General features: G+C 43.7%; 1 pseudogene; it reads left to right on the top strand.

The window, feature by feature from the left end:
- The first annotated feature begins 841 nt into the window (after positions 1 to 841).
- On the top strand, positions 842 to 5,187 carry LOC123076697 (protein FAR1-RELATED SEQUENCE 11-like; annotated as a pseudogene).
- The last annotated feature ends 1,261 nt before the right edge of the window (positions 5,188 to 6,448 follow it).

Below are 6,448 nucleotides of genomic sequence, written 5' to 3'. Positions count from 1 at the left end.
ATTGAGACAGAAGATAGAAAGTGAGAGATTGAGATGAATTTTTGGCTTTGGGTGCTACTACTCTGGACATGTGTGTTGCCGCTGCTTCAGCGCTTCACTATTTGCTGGGTCAACTATTTAGTACTACCTCCGTCTCATAATATAAGATCATTTTTAAAGCCGTGTTAGCTTGAAAAATGATCTTGTATTTTGGGATGGAAGCAGTAGAAAAAATAAGTATTTAAATTATGAACTACATCCACCTATAGAAAAAAGGTTTGGCCCACTAAGTTATAACAACACAATTTCACAGGCAGAAGGGAGTGATGCAAGCATAATAAGAACCATGGCAGAAGGGAGTGATGAAGCAAGAAGGGTAAGTCAGTTGCCACGTAACACAAGATAATGTGGTTGAATATGCATGAAGAAAAAAAATTGTTGACCTCATAAGAAACACTAAATTATTTTGTCCAGTAATATTATTTTATTGATCCTTAAATGTCTTAACAACTATATGCCGCTGGGAACACTTGATCTTCATCACCATAATATGTTCACCACCCATCCATCATCTTGAATTTAGAAATATATTCAAAAGAAAAGAGAAAATCTCATGGATGCATGTCGTGGCAAGTCCGTGTAGAGGCCAGCCAGGGGTTATCCGTCTTCTCAAGAGAAGTACCACGGTACGTCTACTTGCTCTCAATTACTTTGAGAGGAGTGCTTGGGTACAAACCCACCCCAACCCCCCCCCCCCCCCCCTCCCTAAAACGTATAATGGATAGTATGGTCATTTCACTAGGTATAGGAATACCCACCCGACGCCGTACGTCCGCGCGCGACGTCGTACGCCCGCCCGCGTATGCCGCACCCGTCGCTGTACGTACGCCCGCCCGCGTACCCGCACCCGTCGCCGTACGTCGCCGCCGTACGCCCGCACGTCTCCACGTTGGCGTCGACAGTTATTGGAGAGAGAAAAAAAGACACGATAGCCGCCAACGCCCGCCATCGAAACCCTGAACCCTAACGCATCCACGCCGTCTCCACGTCGGCCACCGTCTGCACGAAGTCGCCGTCGCCCGGGTCGCCGCCCAAACAGGCCGCCGCGCGTGCCCCGGCGCCGTTGCCGCCGCGTTCCATTCCCGTCGCCCAGATAGCCGCCCACCCGTGATCTACGTCGCCGCCTCCCTCCGCGCACTACGCCTGCTACGACCAGCCATCGTCCTCACGCCGTCGACACCTGCCTCCGCCGGCCAGCAACGTCACGCCGTCATCACGTTCGTCATCGGAGAAAATGGATCCTGCTGAAATCCTCGCCGCCGTGCAAGAGGTTGGTTTGAGACATCGTTGTGCTTGATGAAATAATTGTTTTAGGGATGAAGTTACACGGTGTTTGATTGATCTTAGAATTTTTTTTAAACATGTATAGTTAGAGGAGGAGGGCGATTATGATGGCGATGATTACGACGAGGACAAAGAAACCTCGTCACTGAATATGGATGAACCTGCTGAGGAGAACTACATGAGTTTGGATGAATCTTATAGTGGCAATGTAAGTGTGATCAATGTTGATAAGAACAATAAATATGATAAACCGCACGGACAATTACATGGTTTTTTGCATCATGCAGCGACATGGCGATGATGATGATGATATGGATATAGATGATTCATTTGCTGAAAGTGCACTCCGGGTATGTTTTTAAAAAAATCAGAGAAGAAATGACATAATAATCATATGAGCGCCTACATGTATTTTTTTGCAATGTGTGCAGATGGACGAGGACGGGGACTTTGTGAGGAATATTGTGGACGATGAAAGTGACAAATCGCACGTTGATGCATCTCATGATGACAGCTCCAGCAAAGTAAGTTTTGAAACTTACATACATTACATATTAAAATAATAACTGACTGACATAAATGGTTTAATGCATTAATTTACAGGGAGATGTAGATGGTACAAGCGGGAAGGATGAAATGTTGGTGATGATCTGTTTAATTTCGACATCGGATTTGATGAATATCAGCAAGAATCATTGGACATGCATTGGAAGGTCATGAGGAAGACGTTCAAGTCATTAGGAGAGGCTTACAATTTCTATAACCAATATGCTTACGAGCGTGGTTTCAGCGTAAGAAATGACTCACTGAAATATTCGAAAGGTCCTGAGGGAACTAAGCGCTTGAGAAAGTATATGTGTGCGAGAACTGGGAAACGACAGGCAAAACTTTGTACAATGGAAGGCAGGACCCGCGGGCTGAGAGGGGAGACTCGTTGCTTCTGCGATGCGCATATAACTTTGAAACTTGATAAAGAGCGTGACGTTTGGTATGTCAGCAGTTTCAGTGATGATCACAGTCACGTACTAGCTAGACCGGATGAAGTCACATTTCTTCGGTCTCATAATCAGATAAAAGAATATCAGAAAGCTGAGATCTTAACTATGGCAGGTGCTGGAATCAGGAAACATATGATTTATGATCAACTCATAAGTAGGTACGGGTCATATGCAAAGGCTGGTTTTGGGAGGAAGAAGCTTTATAACATGTGTTATAGAGAAAAAATGAAGTTGCTTGCACAAGGTGATGCAGATACTGCCATTGGGATCATGATGACCAGAAGAGAGAGGGATCCAGATTTCTTCTTTGAGCACACCGTCGATGATGAAGAAAGGCTGAAAAACCTATTCTGGTGTGATTCTCAATCACGTCAAGACTATGTTGACTACGGTGATGTGACCATCTTCGACGGCACATACAGAATGAATAGGTATGGCATGCCATTTATACCTTTTGTCGGTCTGAACAACCACCGTTGCACCACGGTATTCGGTTGTGCTCTTGTGTCTGACGAGACGGAAGATTCATATGTCTGGCTGCTTGAGACGTTTTTTAGGGCTCATTGTCAGAAGAGGCCCAGGTCAGTAATTACTGATGGAGATGCAGCTATGATTAAGGTCATCAGAAAGGTACTTTCAGAGGTTTGGCATCGTCTTTGCTCGTGGCATATTGAGAAGAACATGCAGAAACACCTTCATCATAAGTCTCTAAAGGAGTTCAGGTCTCTACTTTATTATGCCACTTCAAAAAAAGTATTTGAGGAGAGATGGGCAGCGTTTACCGCCAAATGGCAGTCGGAGAAAACAAAGACATGGTTACGTAGGATGTACAAGAAGAAAAGGCTTTGGGCTGCATCATATTTGTCTGGTGGGTTTTTCCTAGGTATGCGAAGTAACCAGCAAAGTGAGAGTCTGAATTCATGTCTTCACTTGCATCTAGACTCCGGTATGACTATTGTTGATATGATTGTGCACTATGAGAACTGCATAGTTCGTCTCCGTGAGAACGAGGCGCATGACGATTACACAAACTCACAGACAGTCCCAGTACCAGTATTGGACGAGTGTAAAGATATTGAGAAATCAGCTGCCCGTGAGTTCACTGCGGCAAACTTTTATATCTTACAGGAAGATATGAAGAAGGCACGGGAGCTTGAGGTCCTTGAGAGACTGAGAGGAGCAGACACTCACAGATTCATACTGACATGGAAGGAAAATAGGGATATCAGATTCACTGTGGACTACACCCCAGGTAACTCCGAAGAAACCGTGAAGTGCAGTTGCAGAAGCATGTATCGCAAAGGACTTCCTTGCAAACATATTCTTCACGTTCTGATTCAGCTACGCTTACGTGAGATACCTAAGTGTTTAGTATTGCGGAGGTTGAGCCAAGTTGTAAGGGGTGGACTTCCCGTGAAGCGCACTAGCGATCTGTTTGCGTGGGGATGGGCAGGTGCAGGGGACAGAGCTAGGTACAGCGAGTTGACTATCTTATTTGCCGAAGCAACTCATAAAGCATGCCATAAACCATTTTTATTCGACAAGTTGAAGGCGGCTCTGAGGGACATAATAGATAATGATTACACTGAGGAGGATGAGCCTAGTGCGGAGGTAAAGTTTGTGAACGATGATGCATTTGAGCCTAATTAATCAAGATCATGGTCTTGTTCGTGATCCCGCAAAAGTTAACACCAAAGGCGCACCAAAACATAATGTTAAAGGCCGCGGTAAGGATGGTCCTGATGTCACTAAAAATGGGCGACCTAAAGCTTTTGATGAGAAAAGCAAACGTCAATGTGGACAGTGCGGTCTTACAGGTCATTATAAGTCCACGTGCCCTCAAAATCCTAAGTATGATTTTCGTATGTTATTGTAAATCTTATTGTTCAAACCAAATTTATTTGTTTATTGTGAATTAACACATATCTTACTGTTTTGGTATGTAGGAACTTTGCTTGAATTCTGGAGTATTAAAGATTGCATCGCCCTTTGATTCAAGACAGTTTTTTGATGGATTGCTATGGAAGATTGCTTCACCCTTTGATTGAAGACAGTTTTTCGATGGATTGCTTCTATCTATGTGATCTTTTATAATTGTTACATTATGTTATATGGGACTTATTGTACTTTGTTGATGTCAGACTATTTGCTACGACACCGACATAAGTATTTGTTTGATGACAGACTATGTAAAGCAAGAAGTATTTTTACTATGTTTATTTTGATGTGCTCATTATGCACTGTAGTGCCGTCGCTGTTTACTGTTGATTTTCTGCACTGTACAGTCGCCGTCGCTTACAACCCCGTCGTTTTTTATATAAAAAGCCCGACAAGTGCGCCGGCGGCACTGTCCCACAGGGCAGCGTCGGACGGCGGCAGCAGAGCGGGTTAATCAAAGGAGTTCGACTGCCTATGTGCCGCCGTGTATATAAGCCGGTCGTCGCGCGCTCCATCGGGCGAGGTGGGACTAAACATTTCCCGTCGCCCCGCGTAGTACTTGGGCCGTCGTCGCGCCGCGTGGTACTTGGGCCGTCGTCACTCCGCGGGCTGTGCAGTGTTATTGGGCCGGCCCACGCGGTCACGCGCGTCGCTGCAGGCACGGCGGCTGAGATAGAAAAGGTTTAGTCCCACCTCGCCCGACGGAGCGCGCGACGACCTGCTTATATACCAAGCGGCGCATATGCAGTCGAACGCCTCCGATTAAATCGCTACGCTACCCGTCGTTCGACGCTGCCCTGTTTGACAGTGCCGTCGGTCAAGTCTGACGTCAGACTGGCCGGCACACTTGTCGGGCTATTTTTTTTAAAGAAAAACTAAGAACGTCGGTGTTACAAGCGACGGCGGCAGTGCTGAAAAACAACAGTAAACAACGACGGCAATATAGTGCGTAATGAATACATGGGCATTTTTTTAACATTTACCAGAAAACATGGACTGTTATATCCAAACAATTTGACGATGGCAGAACTATGAATATGAATAATTCCAATTTAAAGACAGCGGCATGAAGACAAAATAATAATCCAAATGTCATTCTCGACTTAAATATTCAAAATAGTAGTGTCTTCTTCGTCACAAGATATCAAAGTCGAAATAAATGTAAACATTATTTGAGCCTACAAAATTTCTAGTACATAAATTTTGCCACATTTATTTCTTCTTTGCAAGCCGGGTAACTTTGTCCTTCACATCGTTGAGCGTATTTCTCTCTGAAAAAATAAGCTGCGCAATCATTAAGTCCCTTGATTTATCAATTGACCCCTGTTAGAATTTCATATTAGTACAATCCAAATAGTATTACATAATGAATTCAATTGAATATAAGCATTTGAAATAAAACCAGACCTGGGGAGAATGGCTTGTCCATTTTTCACCGTTCCAATATTGAAAGCATCGAAGAACAAATATTCCACATGAATTGCTGGTCCATACAAACAACGTTTCATAAGTTCGCATTTCAGGTAAGATATTAAAATAATATGAAAGTATTTACTCACCCGTCTTCTTGTTGTGGCATCGTATACGTGTTGATAGGCCAGGTAGACACATCCGGATAATTCACAGCACCGCTCACATTCGCATTACGTATGTCATATCCAAGTTGTTTTCTCTGTTCATATATATAATAGCACGGAAAGAATTTAACATAGTTCAGTTACTAAATGATAGTTTCAATATGCTCATGAAAATTTATGCCGTACCAGCTCCTCAACTTTGTCTCTAATTTCACTGTCAAGTTCGGGTCCCATCAAAGAATCAAGAACCTGGAACTCTTCCTTCGGGCGATGCATGACGATCGAAACCCAGTGGGTATTTCCCTTATTAAGAGGAATATAAATCTGCATCACAACGAAAATATGATGTAATCAACCCATACTCTCTTATTATATATATCCCATATATGCATACATTAAGGCAGTTGAACTTACCTTGTCTTTTTTAAAATACTCATCGGTGCATCTATTCACGGGTCCATTCTTCTTCGCCACAACTTCATTGTCATTTTTTCCTGGCTCGGTGTCCAGTCTAAATTCAAGTAACCAATTGACCAGCCAGGTCGGCATTATATGACGATCGTCACCAACAACTCCCAACAGATACGGCGAATAAGCATTGATAACCTGAAA

This window comes from Triticum aestivum, chromosome 3D (assembly GCF_018294505.1).
Source record: "Triticum aestivum cultivar Chinese Spring chromosome 3D, IWGSC CS RefSeq v2.1, whole genome shotgun sequence".
NCBI lineage: Eukaryota > Viridiplantae > Streptophyta > Magnoliopsida > Poales > Poaceae > Triticum > Triticum aestivum.
The sequence above is the reverse complement of the archived record's forward strand: the minus strand, read 5'-3'. Positions and strand labels throughout refer to the sequence as shown.